The sequence below is a fragment of the Mandrillus leucophaeus genome, unplaced genomic scaffold (assembly GCF_000951045.1).
Source record: "Mandrillus leucophaeus isolate KB7577 unplaced genomic scaffold, Mleu.le_1.0 Scaffold1488, whole genome shotgun sequence".
Classification (NCBI taxonomy): domain Eukaryota; kingdom Metazoa; phylum Chordata; class Mammalia; order Primates; family Cercopithecidae; genus Mandrillus; species Mandrillus leucophaeus.
In genome coordinates, this window is record NW_012101463.1 from 135,736 (window position 1) to 153,104 (window position 17,369).

General features: G+C 39.8%; 1 pseudogene; it reads left to right on the forward strand.

Annotated features, from left to right (window-relative positions):
• Positions 1-7,572: 7,572 nt before the first annotated feature.
• On the forward strand, positions 7,573-8,421 carry LOC105535625 (annotated as a pseudogene).
• Positions 8,422-17,369: the final 8,948 nt, after the last annotated feature.

Consider the following 17,369-nt stretch of genomic DNA (forward strand, 5'->3'; position numbering starts at 1 on the left):
AGAGTCAAGTCCTGGAATCAGGGACGTCAAGAACCCACTTAGTGCTCTATCCCAGTGTGGTTGTGCTGGTACCTAAGGTGCAAGACAAAGCCCCCTTTACTTTTCCCTATGTTTTTCTCAAGCAGAGGGAATTTTACCTTGTAGCCAGCACAGCTGGTAATGTGGTGCTCTCACCTGAAGCCAGCAAGTCTCAGAGGCTCACCCAAGGCCCTTGATTATAGTACCTGGCTATTGCTGCTAGCTATTCAGGGCCCAAAGGCTCTTCAGTTAGCAGGTAATGAATGCTGCCAGGACTGGGTGTTTTTCTTCAAGGCAGTGGAATCCCTACTGGCCCAGGGTGTGTCTAGAAATGTCAACTGGAAGCTAGGGCCTGAAACGTGGGCCTCATGACTCTGATCAGTGCCTATCCTGCTGTGGCTGAACAGGTATCCAAGATGCAAGACAAAGTCTTCTCTACTCTTCTTTTTCTCCTCAAGTGGAAGGAAGGGATCTCTTATGGAGCTTTGAGCTGTGCAGCCTGGGGTTAGGGGAAGAGTTGTGCAAGCACTTCCTTGTCTTCTCCAGCTTGTGTCTCAGCATGTCACATGCCCCCTCAGTCCACTGTGTCTGGGCCTAGTTTAACACAAGGATTTGCCTAAGAGTTGCAGTCCTTATGGTCTAGACTGCCCTTCGAGTTTACTTGGAGACACAGAGTGCTGTAGCCCTCCCTGGCAAGGTTTGCAGGCACTCAGGTTCGGACAACTGGGATTGGTGATTCCCTTCTGGCTAGGTCTAGTTTAAATGCTCCCTCCGTGGGTGGGCATCAGCTGAGTTTGGTCCAGTTTTCTTTTCTGCTTTATCAGGATGGCACTGAGTTAAATTTCTCAGAATTTCTCTGTTCTTCCTCCCCTAGTGCCCAGAGAAGCTCTCTGCACCAAGCTACCACTGCTGGGAGGCAGAAGAGGGGTGGTGTCAGAGATTCAGGCTGTATTTTCTATCTCCTCAGTGCCTCTTTCAGTGATATTAAGTTAAAACCAGGTACAATGAGTGCCAGCCCCCCCCTCCGATTTTTGATTCTCATGAAGGTGTTGGGTTTTTTTTGGTATAGATAGTCATTAACTTGATGTTCTTCCTTCATATATAACTGTGTGAGGAGGTCATGCCTGCAACTGCTGTTGCCATCTTGCTATTATTAAGGCACAAGCCTGAGGACAAAAGCCAGTGTTCTAAGGACATCAGAGAAGAAATTGGAAAGCACTTGCATTATACCACTAAGCTACTAAATTAATTAATCCTTAAAACACCTTACTTTGTCTTCTCTTTTTATGTATTACGTTTATGTGTTTTTTTCTTATTTGCTATTGTAAGTGTCTTAATTAATTCAGAGTAGGACCCTTAGCGAGATGCTCTATATCTTGTCTTGCCTAAACCATCAAGCAGGCAATAAATATGGTGACCAGGAACATGAGCTTTGAAGTGAATCAGATTTATATTTAAATCCTGGCTCTGGTCTTTTATTAGATGAGTAACCTTGCATGAATTATTTAACCTTGCTAATCTCTTTTTTTCTCATCTATGAAATAAGAGTAATAATTTTAGCTGTTTTACAGTGTTATTAGGATTAATAATGCATTCACACCCTTAACATAGTATCTCTCACATACTAAGTGCTCAATAAACTCTTATTATTAATGTTCATCAGTGCAGATTGATGCCACTGTCCACACCATTTATGCATTAAGTAAACATTGATTAGGGACCTAGTTTGTAGGTTGAGTGTTGAAAACAGCTTGCTTCTCTCCTATGGAGACAGGTATGTGAACTGTAAAGCTTTTAATGGAGGGATCAGATAATTTGAAGTTCTTTACTCTTGTGTCTTCCAAGACCTGGAAAGGAGTAAATGGACTATCTGGTCCTGCTACTTTGACTTTCGAGATAATGCTTCAGAAAGCCCTGGCTCTACTCTCACAGCCAATAAATATCATCCTCTGCCATAGTTTTCCAGGACACGTCCATGGCCTGTGTGTTCCCTGGCCCTGTTAGTTGGCCAGCTCACCATTTTCAGGTAGTATTTATGACAAAGCTGATGGTGATTTTAGAAAATCACTTAGAATGTGAGTTGATGGGTGCAGCACAGCAACATGGCACAAGTATACATATGTAACAAACCTGCATGATATGCACATGTACCCTAGAACTTAAAGTATAATAATAATAATAAAAAAAAAGAAAAAAAAAAAAGAATGTCTCCCTTCACCTGTCCCCATATACAAATCTCTTTTTCACTGTGGGCAGGGATCGTGAAAGGCTAGGCGGATACTGCTGTATTTCTTTTACTAGCATAGTCTTGTGTGTTCTTCACAAAAGCTTAGGAGACCTCCATTATGACATTCACCACCCTCCCTCAACACATACACTTGCATACACACTGCCCTTCCCTCAGGTAAATCTCAGCAAAGAGCAAAGCATTTTAAACTTGCAAAAGGAGGTTAAAAAACTTGGAAGGCCCTGCTCTGGAGAAGATGCTATGAGACTGCCTTGGAAAGGGAATGTCAGATCATCTTTCAGTCCAGGGAAAGCACACTGAAATGCACTAGGATACAGAGTAAAAGAGAACTGGGCTGGGAGCCAGGAGACCGGTATTCCATAACAGACTTATGATGGGACCTTAGAAAGTCACTTCACCTTTCTATGTCTGTTTACTCATCTCCAGTTAACAACTATACATTCGTTGAATAGTTATTTATTTAATAATTATAAGTAGTTTATGAATTATATATTTATTTCAATAATTGCCTATTTGATTATTTAATTAAATATCTCCAGGAGATCAGAGACTACATCTGGTTCTACTTGGTATTGTAACCACTAGTATAATTCCTGATATAGAGTAAGTGCTCAAAAAATAATTATGAAAAATTTATGACTGAAGAAATGAATCTGATAGGAATGGGCTCTGGGAGAGGACCCTGAAGGTCCCTTCCTATTCTGTAAATAAAGGGAAAGTTATGTTTCCTCACATCCTCTTTAGTATAAAGAGAATGAATAGGCTGGGTGCGGTGGCTCACACCTGTAATCCCAGCACTTTGGGAGGCTGAGGTGGGCAGATCACTTGAGGTCGGGAGTTTGAGACCAGCCTGGCCAACATGGTGAAATGCCATCTCTACTAAAAATACAAAAATTAGCCAGGCGTGGTGGTGCATGCTTGTAATCGCAGCTACTCTGGAAGCTGAGGTGGGAGAATTGCTTGAATCTGGGAGGTGGAGGTTGCAGTGAGCCAAGATTCCACCACTACACTCCAGCCTGGGGGACAGAGTAAGTGAGACTCCATCTCAAAACAAAACACAACAAAAAACTGAATAATGCTTCTTTGAAAAGGAATACACCTGCCATTGTATTTGAGAGGGGGGAACCACCTCAAGAAAGTGGAAGCACTAGAATGAACTTTTGAGGAAAATCTGGCTACTTTGACTCTACACGAGTGTATTTGGCAAAGCCTGAAGGTATATACACGTATGCGCTTATCTTAAAGACCAAGGTAGAATCATATAAAGGTAAAACCATTATCTTGGACTATTTAGTGTCAATCAGAAATAAGAGAAAGTCCAATTCTTCATGTGTTGAAATAAATTTGGGGGCTTCCATAAAGGCTGTAGGGAAACTAAAGAATTCTGCAGGAGAAATTAACTCGTATATAGTGAGATGCCTCTGATGCAGAGGACATCTTGAAGCAATATGCAACACTTGATGACACCTCTTCAACACTTAGTAAATCTGACCTTTCCTTTCATCTGTCATTATGCTGAATCACATGGCCCAGCAAGCAGCTAACACATTGCAACCAAACTTCACAATTGCAGGCTGGGAACATGTGCTTCCTTACATTGATTAGTGATATTACCAGTGTTTAAGCCCATTTCCTGTCACCTTGAGGATGGAGGTTACTTGACAGGAAGTCATTCTGTTGTCATCCAGCAGGGCTGCCAATGAATTCTTTAAACTTGTCGATGAGTAGAAACGCAGCCGGCTTTGCTCTGACTTAAAGCTTTTGCATATGTTGAGTAACGCAGCATTTAGTACATCATGGAAGCACCTAGTTTTGATACTAATGGAATGTGCATTTCTTTGAATTTCTAAATTCCCAAAGGTTTAGGCAAATGCTGACATGAAAACTGTTTCAGTTAAAAATGAGCTTACTTTATGCTTAAAGGGTCATTTTGCATTAGCTGTGTCTTCAAGTCGATTTTGAAAAATTACCTCTTTGAGGAGTGGGCAAAAAAGGAGTCCCAAGAGGTAGTCCATTTCCTTTAATAAATTCAAGCAACTTTTTCTTTGTATTGAAGATATTATTTGTCATACATTTTCCTTGTCATATTGAGCATTCCCAGACCATCATTTAAAACAGATTGGTAATTTGGCCCTTAATTTTGGCACCTGTACATCTTTTAAAGCTCTGGGCTGTGTTTGGAAACTTTACTACTCTGTAAGTTAATACCCTTTTAGGGCCTAAACGCCACCATTAACAGCAAATTGGCCTCTCAGGATGCTGGATAGAACCATTTTTTATATTTATTTGTTTAATCTTTATTAGCCAAAGGTTGTCCAACAGCTCTAAGGGAGTGATTTGCCCATGAGGCTTGGAAGCATGTTTAAATCTTTCCCTGTAACTTCAGGGTTGGGAGAGAATACTTGAGGCTGCTTATAATTCCAACTGCTGTTTCTAGGCAGCCTTGAAAACCCAGCCATAAACTACTCTCATTCCCTGGCCTTTAGGCCTAGTAAGTCTAGATTTTCATACTAGAGAAGACCACAGAGATCATGTGGTCAAAACCCCTTATTTTACAGGTGGGTAAGCTGAAGTCCAAAGTGGGGAAGTGATTAAGCTGCTAGAGTTTTAAGTTATTTCTCTTCCCAGGGGATATTTGCTTATCCACCACTTGATAGTAGGCTTCATCCCTGGGATGCAAGATTGGTGCAACATACACAAATCAATAAACATGATTCACCACATAAACAGAACTAATGACAAAAACCACATGATTGTGTCAATAGATGCAGAAAAGGATTTCCATACAATTCAACATCCATTCATGTTAAAAACTCTCAATAAACTAGGTATCAAAGGAACATACCTCAAAATAATAAGAGCTATATGTGACAAACCTATAGCCAACATCATGCTGAATAGGCAAAATCTAGAAGCATTCCCCTTGAAAACTGGCGCAAGACAGGATAGCCTCTCTCACCACTCCTATTCAGTATAGTATTGGAAGTTCTGGCCAGGATAATCAGGCAAGAGAAAGAAATAAAGGGCATGCAAATAGGAAGAGAGGAAGTCAAGCTATCCTAGTTTGCAGATGACATGATTCTGTGTCTAGAAACTTCCAGTCTCAGCCCAAAAGCTTCTTAAGAAGACAAACAACTTCAGCAAAGTTCCAGGATACAAAATAAATGTGCAAAAATCACTAGTATTCCTACATCAATAACAGTCAAACTGAGAGCCAAGTCAGGAATGAACTCACATTCACAGTTGCCACACAAAAAAATAAAATACCTAAGAATAAAGCTAACTGAGGAGGTAAAAGATCTCTATAAGGAGAACTATAAACCACTGCTCAAAGAAATCAGAGATGACACAAACAAATGGAAAAACATTCCATGCTCATGGATAGGAAGAATCAATATTGTTAAAATGGCCATACTGCCCAAAGCAATGTATAGATTCAGTGCTATGCCTATTAAACTATCATTGACGTTGTTCACAGAACTAGAAAAAAACTATTTTAAAATTCATATGGAACCAACAAAGAACCTGAATACCCAAGGCAATCCTAAGCAGAAAGAACAAGGCTGGAGGCATCAGACTGCCTGACTTCAAACTATACTACAGGACTATAGTAACCAAAACATCATGGTACTGGTACAAAAACAGACAAATAGACCAGTGGAACTGAATACAGAACCCGGAAATAAGACCACACACCTACAACTGTCTGATTCTCGACAAACCTGATAAAAATAAGCAATGGGGAAAGGATTCCCTATTCAATAAATGGTGCTGGGATAACTGGCTAGCAATATGCAGAAGATTAAAACTAGAACTTTTCCTTATACCATATATAAAAATTAAGATGGATTAAAGGCTTAAATGTAACACCCAAAACTTTAAAATCCCTGGAAGGCAACCTGGACAATACCATTTGGGACACAGGCACAGGCAAAGATTTCATGATGAAGATACCAAAAGCAATTGCAACTAAAGCAGAAATTGACAAGTGGGATCTGATTAAACTAAAGAGCTTCTGCACAGCAAAAGGAACTATTAACAGAGTAAATAGCCTACAGAATGGTAGAACATTTTTGCAAACTATGCATCCAACAAAGGTCAACTATCCAGCATCTACAAGGAACTTAAGCAAATTTACAAGAATAAAAAGCAAGCCCATAAAAAAGTGGGCAAAGGGGCTGGGCACAGTGGCTCACGCCTGTAATCCCAGCACTTTGGGAGGCCGAGGCAGGCAGATCACCAGGTCAGCTGATCGAGACCATCCTGGCTAACACAGTGAAACCCTGTCTCTACTAAAAATACAAAAAGTTAGCTGGCTGTGGTGGCGGGTGCCTGTAGTCCCAGCTAGTCAGGAGGCTGAGGCAGGAGAATGGTGTGAACCCGGAAGGCGCAGCTTGCAACGAGCCCAGATTGTGCCACTGCACTCCAGCCTGGGCAACAGAGCAAGACTCCGTCAAAAAAAAAAAAAAATTGGGCAAAGGACGTGAACAGAAACTTTTTAAAAGAAGACATACACGTGACTGACAGTCGTGAAAAAAAAAGCTCAACATCACCAATCATCAGAGAAACGCAGATCAAAACCACAATGAGATACCATCTCACACTAGTTAGAATGACCATTATTAAAAAGTCAAAAAATAAAATATGCTGGTGAGGTTGTGGAGAAAAAGGAACACTTATACACTGTGGTAGTGTAAATTAGTTCAACCATTGTGAAAAACAGTGTGGCGATTTCTCAGATACCTAAACACAGAAATACCATTCAATCCAGCAATCCCATTACTGAGTATATACCCAAAGGAATACAAATCATTCTATTATGAAGACACATGCATGCACATGTTCACTGCAACACTGTATACAATAGCAAAGATATGGAATCAACCTAAGTGGCCATGAATGATAGACTAGATAAAGAAAATGTGGTAAATATACACCATGGAATACTATGCAGCCATAAAAAGAATGAGATCATGTCCTTCACAGGGACATGGATGGAGCTGGAGGCCATTAACCTTAGCAAACTAACACGTGAAGGGGGAGGACAATGGCTTATGAGGCTCGCCGCAGACTACTTGGTGGCAATGTCCATGAGCCAGGTGAGTGCATGGCGGCAGCAGGGCCTCGCATGTGGCAGGGTGACCTGGGTTTCACCTCCCTCTGGTTCCCTGGAAGTGGGCCAGCAATCAGGGAGGGAGCAGCTGCAGAGGCAGAGGCTCCAGTGTGTCTCTCTCTGCTGCCCCTTTAGCCCAAGCCAGGGAGGCCAGGCGGTCTGGGTGTCTGGAGCCAGGGTCCACTGCCCGAGAATGGGAAATCTCTTCACCAGGATATGGAGACTGTTCAATCACCAGGAGCACAAAAGTATCATTATTGGGCTGGATAGTGCAGGGAAAACTACCATCCTTTAACAATTTTCTATGAATGAAGTTGTACATACATCTCCCACAACAGGAAGTAATGTAGAAGAGGTAGTGATTAATAATACATGTTTCCGGCTGGTGGCTCATGCCTGTAATCCCAGCACTTTGGGAGGCTGAGGTGGGTGGATCACCTGAGGTTAGGAGTTCGAGACCAGCCCAGCCAACATGGTGAAGCCCTGTCTCTACTAAAAATACAAAAATTAGCTGGGCGTGGTGGCGTGCACCTGTAATACCAGCTTCTCGGGAGGCTGAGACAGGAGGATTGCTTGAACCCGGGAGGCGGAGGTTGCAGTGAGCCAAGATTGCACCACTGCACTCCAGCCTGGGTGACAAAGCAAGACTGTGTCTCAAATAACAATAATAATAATAATCATAATAATATACATTTCCTAATGTGGGATATTGGTGGCCAAGAATCTCTTCGTTCTTCCTGAAACACTTACTATACTAACACAGAATCTGTATAGTTGTGAACAGTAGAGAGAGAGAGAGGATTTCTGTAACTAGAAACTCTATAAAATGTTAGCACATGAGGACCTAAGAAAAGCTGGATTGCTGATTTTTGCTAATAAATGAGATGTTAAAGAATGCATAACTGTAGCAGAAATCTCCCAGTTTGTGAAGCTATTATCTTTTAAAGATCACCAGTGTCATATCCAGGCATGCTGTTCTCTAACTCGTGAGGCATTGTGCCAAGGACTTGAATGGTTGATGTCACAACTTAAGATTAGATGATCTCTACTGACTTCTCATAGACTTTGTATAAATGAAGTGCTAAACTTTACCTGAAAGCTGCAGCAATTAAAGATTTAGATATATTTATAATCAACTGATTTAAGCCTTTTCCATGAGAAAAAAAATTAAGACCACTTATTTGAAAACAAAGATGAAGTCTCACCTTCCAATCTGCTTTCTCATTAGTTTTTTCCAAAGTAAGTTATTAAAGCTGTGAATGATATTTTTTTCATAATGAATCCTCTCAGGACATTGTGTAGCCTGTGGTAAGTACAAAGGGAGAGGAAGACATTTTGAATTTTAAGAGCTTTATTGTCAGCATAACCCTCCCTAGTTGAGTGTTGTTCTCTTCTTATTCCGTTAAGTCAAAATACAAATCAGCACAGATATTCAGTTTCCAGTATTTTAAAATATAATGTTACTAGGAAAGTATTTTGCATAAGGTTGTATATGTATTGTTTATATACCTCAAGTTCAAGTTAATAGCTTTGATTGATGTTCTAAAGAAAAGCAAATAACACAAATATTAATGATATCCTTAGCTATAACCATAATGAGATAAGTACTGGCATTGGTGTTAGGTGCCATTTTATACTTTCTCCCTATATTTTCTGTATTGTATTAACCAACCCTCCAAATCATTGAGCTGCTTGTTTAAAAAAAAAAAAAAAAGGAAAAGGAAAAAGCATGATATTGTGTATCTATTTTTTGTTGTTAACCAATCATATAGATGGAAACATAATTCAACAGAATTCGATAGCTGCCAGATTCTTGGCTTAGTATTACTAATGGGCAGGATTGTACAAGATTATTACTTGCAATTGTTCTTATGACATCTAAATTACTGAATAAATTTTTAATCCATTAATCAGTCTATCATAAATTGTGATTAAAATTATCAAATGAATTATCAGCATTAATTGGAAACTGTTGTGTGAAACATGTCTACTCAGAGAAGTAATATTCTATAAATATTATAAAATAATTTAGCTATGTTATTTTTAAGTATTAAATTATATGTCAAGCAGTTAAAGTGAATTTCAAAGTAAAAGTAAGGTATGTTTTCTGAACAACATTGATAATTCCTTAATTTGCAGATTTCTTCTTTTTTATTTTAGGACTTAGAATATAGTGTGAGATTTTTTATTTAAGTAAATTTTGTTGTATCTTCTGTAATATAAATATATTGTTTGACAATTATAAAATGCAAGCTTTTTTTAATGTCTTTAAGAATTTCTTTTAAAAATTGATTGATACAATGTAGTATTTGTACTACGAAGTAACTTGACCCAAAATACCCTTTATGTTTGCTTAGAGCATTTTTTAAAAATATCTGAAAGTCAAGGATATTCCTGTCACAACTGTAAACAAATTTGTCATAAATGTATTAAAACATATTATTGGGTACTCTATTTGTATATCTTTTTTTTTTTTTTTTGAGATGGAGTCTTGCTGTGTCACCAGGCTGGAGTGCAGTGGCACGATCTCGGCTCATTGCAACCATTGCTTCCCAGGTTCAAGCAATTCTCCTGCCTCAGCCTCCCGAGTAGCTGGGACTACTGGCAAATGCCACCACACCACACCCGGCTAATTTTTGTATTTTTAGTTGAGACGGGGTTTCACCATGTTGGCCAGGATGGTCTCGATCTCCTGCCCTTGTGATCTGCCTGCCTCGGCTTCCCAAAGTGCTGGGATTACAGGCATGAGCCAACGTGCCTGGCCTGTGTATCTTTCATGGCCTGAAAATCTGAAAGTTAATCGAAACTGATACGTTTTAGCATATTTAAGAAAAGAAAACTACTTTTAATTTCAGCCTTTTAAATTTCAAGAAGATTTTGGTGAATAATAGTACATACTATAAGTATTGATCAAACTTTGAAAGTTCCTTTCTGTAAAATGTGAAATACTCAGTATCTAAATCCAGGTCAGGCCTAGGAGGTCAGTATTTAACATTCGATGTTTCATGTTTCATATTTATAATGTTCAAAATGCAAGCATAACATTTAATATTTGTCTACATGGTTTTACAAAACTAAATCCTAAATTACAAAAGAAAAAAAGAAAACCTAACACAGGGACAGAAAACCAAATACCACATGTTCTCATTTACAAATGGGAACTAAATGATGAGAACACATGGACACATCGAGAGGAACACAACACACACACATTGGGGCCTACAGAGGGGTGAAGGGTGGGAAGAGGGAGAGGATCAGGAAATATAACTAATGGGTACTAGGCTTAATACCTGGGTGATGAAATAATCTGTACAGCAAACCCCTATGACACAAGTTTATATATGTAACAAACCTGCATATGTACCCCTGAACTTAAAAGTTAAAAAAAAAAAGACTGATGATTACTGAGTTGTCAGTGTTCTGAAATTGTGCAATTCATACTCATCCTCATGAGAGTTTTGTGTCTATCCTCAAGTATTTGACAAATGTTTTATTGACTCTTGGCAGGTAAGGGCTGGGATGGGAAAGGAATCCTAGATTTTTGGAGTTAGATGGCTTCTTAGAGGTTATCTAAGCTAATCTACTACCTTGATTTCCCTTTTCAGTAAAGCTGCCAGTTTGTTAACCAAGTTTTGCTTAAGCACTTCTAGAATAGGCTGGCCTCCCATACCATGAAGTTGCCCAGTCATCTTTGAATTGACTTAGGAAATTATGTTTCTAAAAACAAGTTCTTATCTTTATCTATGTACTGCTCTCTTAAAATTTCTGCCCATTTATGGTAATTCTGATCTCTGGAATCAATAGGAGTCAAGTAAATCCCTCTTTCACAAGGCTGCAATTCATGAGCCTGCTTTTTCCCAAGCTCAGGAAAGTATATCATTAACACTATTATTGCTTCTAGGTGAAGGTGAGGATTCCCAAACAGGCTGATTTCATGGTCACTTTTTCCCCAAGTATGTTTTATTTACTTTTTATAATGTTTTATGTTAAAGGATTTTCAAAGATAAAAAAATAAAAAATAAACACATTTAGTTTACTTCCGGTCTTTTGGCTTTCCAAAACAATGGTTGCTACAAGTTTCATTTGATGTCATCTTTAAGCACGTAAATCATCTTATTCCTTAAAGGATCTCACTGAGTTTTAGATTATTAATTTATTGGAGAACAGCTGTGATCATAACAGAGAGGGTTCTAAGGGTCTGCTATTAAGAATTAAACTAGCTAATTGTTCCCAAACAATGGTCTATAAATGAATTTCAGTTTTTAATGAAGTTTTTAGCAACTTGGGACAAAATAAGAACCAAGTGATGAGTTTTTATGAGGCTAAATTTATTTAATTTTTAAGTTCCAAGTTTATGTCCTTCCTACATTTTTGTTATTGAAGTTATGAAATGATGTTGATAATTAATGGTAGTTGCTATTTTAAATGTCTTTGTTTTGCAAAAGCAAATAACTATGAAAAAAATGAGCAACTCTGTTTTGGTGCCCTGATATTTTTCTTTTTGAAATATTACTGGTCCTGAAATCCATAAGTATGTGAATCACTGGCTTAGATGCTCTTTGTCTCCTCCCAGGGTTAACATTCTATAGTCTATGAATTGTGGTTTAATCAGACTTGGACATGAAACCCCTATGGAAACCAGGTGCTACAGGAACTGAAGTTTGGAATTCTACAAGAAACTGGCTGCCTTTTCCCTCTGGTCCACTGTTGAATCAGTACTTCCAGATGGTGGCAAGGAAATATGGCTGCCAGTAGTAACCCAGCTCTGGAGGGAGACTGAATGCTATCCCTGATCCTTTTTTGGTTTGTTTGTTTTTGTTTTTTGAGACTGGATCTCAGTCTGTCATCCAGGCAGGAGTGCAGTGGTGCAATCATAGCTCATTGCAGCCTCAAACTAGGAGTTTGGGCTCATACAATTCACCCTCCTCAGCCTCCTGAGTAGCCAGGCCTACAGGGCATGTACCAGCATGCCTGGCAATTTTTTTTTTTTTTTTTTTTGTAGACACTGGGCCTTATTATGCTGACCAGGCTGGTCTTGAACCCCTGGCTTCCAGCGATCCTCCTACCTCTGCTTTCCAAAGTGCTGGGATTATAGGTGAGCCACTGTGTCTGGCCTCAGTTCTCTTTTAATAGCCTTCAGAACATTTCTAGATGCTTCTGCACTGAAAAGCTACATAATTGAACCAAAAATATAGGTTTTCATAATTCCTGTCAACTGTTGCAAAGTTTTTGGTTCAAACTTGACAGAGCAGCAGGAACTTTCAGGTTAAAGTTATGAAAGTGGTTTCAGTTAATAGTAAATTGCAATTCTTCAATGATGGATGTTTTTATAAATAGGACTGAACTCTGTTGTGACAATAAAAGGATCATTTAAAAAAAGCTTATCAAAACTATCTTCAAGGGTGCTTCATTTTATTTCCATTTTAGTCCCTATATACATTTCAGTCCCTTAAGCACTGAGTCTGGCTGCTTTAGAATTGAAACAGATGGACTTGAGGGTTTCTGTATCTAATTTTACAGTAGCATATCTCTTGATTATTGACACATTAAAGGCAATATATTTCTAGCTTAGAAATCTGATGCTAATTGGCTTTGGAATATTTTGTTTAAAAACATTTTCCAAATGGGGCTGTGAATTGTTCAGTTTCTTTATTCAGGATTAAAGAAAACATTAATTCTGCCAGGAAAAGATTGTCCAGTGGGGCAGAAACATTAGAGCCTTGGAGTTTACCTGTCAATCTTGTATTTTCATGTCCTTTGTCCAGAAATAAGCCTACAAGCTAATTGACTTCTGTTTCTTTCCTTTTGGCCTCTCATTTTTCTGAACATAAAGACTCAAATTAAAACAAAGATAAAATTCCAGGGGAAGCTGGCATTGATCAAGGTTTGGATTAAATTAAATTAAGTGCTTTTTATTGAACTCAGCAGTATTAGTTATTAAAACCAGAAGGCTTTACCCTTGCTAGTGTAAAAAAAGAAAACAATGACTCATGCTGGGGCACAGATTTTATTGGGAAGTTAAAGCACTCGTTTTCTCTTATTCCATTAAAACTTTTGCAGATAAACACATGTAAACAAGATCAGGAGATGGAAAGCAGTGAGGAGTCAGTCCTTCTGGGGCTCTGGTGCTCCATGGGTTCTAACTTGCATTGCAAGAACTTAGGGAAAAAATCTTTATCTGGGAAGAAAGCAAGAAGTCACACCAGGATTTTCTTTTTTGGACTGCATAAGTCATTTGAATTGCCAAAGTGCTTCTCTTTTTCTTGAGTGATTTGGAATTATGCATACAGGGCATGGGGAGAGGGTGGCAGCATCGTGTAGCATAAAAAGCATTAGCCAGGAAGTTGGACCCTGAATCTCAGTTTTAGGTCCATCGCTTCCAGACTGGTTGGACCTGGGTAAGAAACTTAACCTCACTGCTCCTGCTTTCTCATGTGTGAAATAAGGGGCTAGACTCTAAAGGCCCTGCTCTCATTTTGTCATCTATTTCTGTTTTGTGTTATGACTGTAGGAGACCATCATGACCTGTAGTAAATACGGCAATTAACTCAGACTGGATACAGAAAACTATGGCCTCTAGGCAAAATCTGCTCTGCCATCTCTTATTTAGAGAAAATTCCTTTACATCAGCAATGGAAGCCAGGTGAGAGATTTCAGCACCTAAGTGTAGCACAGAAATAAGAAAAGACACATTGAAGAGGGTGGGAAAGACAGTTTTACATCACCTGCATCACTCCTCCCTCAATGCCAGGCAGCGCAATGTGGAGATAGATACTCTGTCCTTGGGGGAGGGAGAGGAAAATAAGCATCGGATGCTACCTGGAACCCCAACACTAGCCCTGCCCCAGAACAACCTAGTGCCACACAAGGCCTCACAGCCCCAGACTCCAGGCTGGTATGTGTGGACTGAATGTCTAGGCTCATCTCGGTGCCAGACCAGATCCTGAAGCTCTACACTCCAGGTCTACCTGGAGGACTTGTTCTATGTGCTACCCTACCACCAGGTTGATCCCCACAGTGCTAGCCTCCAGGCCACCCCCAGCAGTGGGCTAGTATCAACAATCCCAGGCTTCAGGCCTGCCCTAGCACCAGACTGGCCCCTGTAGCTCTGGTCATCAGGCCAATACCTGTGAACACAGCCTCCAGGCTGGCTTCTGCAGAAACAGGCTCCAGGCCCACCTAGCCCAGACCAACTCTGGAAGCCCCAGGCTCCAGACTAGTACCTGTAAATGGAGCTTCTAGGCCTACCCTGGCACAAGACAGAATCCTGCAGCCCTTGGATCCAGGCCTGCCTTGCACACTAGTACTCGGGGCTGCCCCAATACCAGGCCTACCCCAGCAGCCCCAGGCCTCAGACTGGTACCAGCACTGAACTGGCCTCCATGGCCCTAGGTTTCAGGCATGACACAGCACCAGGCCAACCTCTACAGACTTAGGCTGTAGGTTCACCCCTGCATGAGGCCAGCCCCTGAAGCCCTAGTCATCAAGCTGGTACCTATGGACAAAATCACCAAGATGGATAGGTTCTAGGCCCACCCAATGCCAGGCCAGCTTCTGGGACCCAAGGCTTCAGTTCTGCCCTAGATTTTGGAGCCTGGAGCCATAATGGCCCATGACTGCCAAAGCCAGGATGGTTGCAGGCCCTTTTCAGGCTTTAATCTTACTCTAGCACCAGGTCATAGCCTCTGGCATCAGATGCAAGGCAAGCTGCTGTAGACACAGGCTCTGGGGGCCTGCTCAGTGCCAGACTTGTCCCTGTGGTGCCATCCTCCAGGGCAGTCCTTGTGGCCACAAGGTCCAGTAGATCCAGGGTCCAGGCCTGCTGCAACAGACTCTGGTTCTAGACTTGTCCCCATGGATCAAGACTCTAGGACCACCTTACAGATCCAGAACCCAGGCTCACCCTTGTATCCCATCCCCACTCTAGTTCCAAGCCAGCCCTTGTGGACTCAGTTCCCAGGACCATCCCAGCACCTGGCTGACCCCTGCAGACTTAGGCTCAGAGACTACCCCAGTGCCAGATCAGTTCATGTGGATACAGGCTTCAGGGAAGCCCCTGGAAAAATAGGTTCTAGGCCTACCCTCTGTGACCTAGGCTCCAGGTCTACTCCTGAGGAACCAATCAACAGGTCCACTCTGGTGTGTTTAGGCCCTAGGCTTAACCCCATAGAACTAGGTTCCAGGCCCACCCACCTGCTGACTCAGTTACAAGGCCACCTGTCCAAAGACTCCAGCAGTAAGCCCACCTGTGGACAACTTACTCAGAATGCCAGACAACTTACTCAGAATCTCTGGATGGACTGAAAAGGAAGGGCTCTCCCATACAAAGCCAGTCAGCAAAAACTAGAGTGAATTCCAACTTCTTTCCATGTGCAAACTTCAATGTAAGATAAGAGGAAACACGACAAACCAAGGAGATATAACACTACCAAAAGAGCACAATAATCTCCCAGTAGCTTTTATGAACTAGAGATTATGAACTGCCTGAAAAACAATTCAAGATGTTTGTTTTAAGGAAGCCCAGAAAAATTAAAGAAAATACAGAAAAAAATTGTATGAAATCAGGAAAACAGTAAACTATCAAAATGAGAAATTTAACAGAGAGATTGAAATTGTTTTTAAAAGTGAAACAGAAATTCTGGAGCTGAAAGATACAATGAATGAAGTGAAAACTGCAATAGAAAGCATCAATAGCAGAATTGATAAAGCAGAAGAATAAATCTGTGAACTTGAAGATAGATTATTTGAAAATATATAGTCAAAGGATGAAAAATAGAAAAAGAAAAGGAGGGAAGAAAACTTACCGAATTTATGGGACAATGTAAAAGAGCAAATGTCTGAGTTATAGGATTTCAAGGAGAAGAGAAAGACAAGTGGGGTAAAAAGCTTACTTAAAGAAATAGTAGCAGAAAACTTTTCAAATCTGGGAAAACACATAAAGATCCAGAGATCTAGGTACAAGAAGGTCCAAGGTATTGAATCAAATTCAGTTCACACAAGATTATACTACGACATATTACAATAAAACTGTAAAAAATCAAAGACAAAGAGAAGATCCTGAAAGCAACAAGGAAAAATAAGCAGATCACATGTAAGGGAATTCCAATAAGGCTATCAGTGGACTTCCGAGCAGAAACTTTATAGTCAGGAGATAGTGGGATGGTACATTAAAAGTACTAAAGGAAAAAAGAAACCCTGCAAACCAAGAGTACTGTATTCAGCAAAGCTGTCCTTCAGAAATGAAGGCAAGGTAAAGACTTTCTCAGACAAATAAAAGCTGAGGGAGTTCATCACCACCAGACCTGTCTTATATGACATACTAAAGGTAGTTCTTGAACTTGAAAGGAAAGCACACTAATTAGTGATACAAAAACTTACGAAGCTATAAAACTCACTAGTGAAAGTAAGTACCCAGTCAAATTTAGAATTCTCTAATACTATAAAGGTAATATGTAAATCACTTATATCTTTAGTATGAAAGTTAAAAGACAAAAGTATTAAAAAGATTAATAACTACAAATATTTCTTAAGGAATACACACTATAACAAGATGTAAATAGTGACATCAAAAACGTAAAATATTGGAGGATGAATGAAAGTGCTTAGTTTTTTTTAATGCAATCAAATTTTTGGGTTAACATAGTTTCTTATAACTATAAGGTTTTATGTAAGCCTCAATGTAGTCACAAAGCAAAAACCTATAATCGATACACTGAAGATCAAAAGTAAGATGTTAAAGCATACTTCTAGAGAAAAATCACTTAACTGCAAAGGAAGACAGCAAGAGAGAAAGAAAAGAGGTTCTACAAAAAAATTAAAAAACAAAAACAACAACAAAAAAAAACCAAAAACAAAAACAGAAGACAATAACAAAATAACAGTAATAAGCCCTTACATATTAATAATTACCTTGAATGTAAGTAGATTGAATTATCCTATTAAAAGACATAGATGGGCTGAATGGATTAAAAAAAGCAGGGCCAACTATGT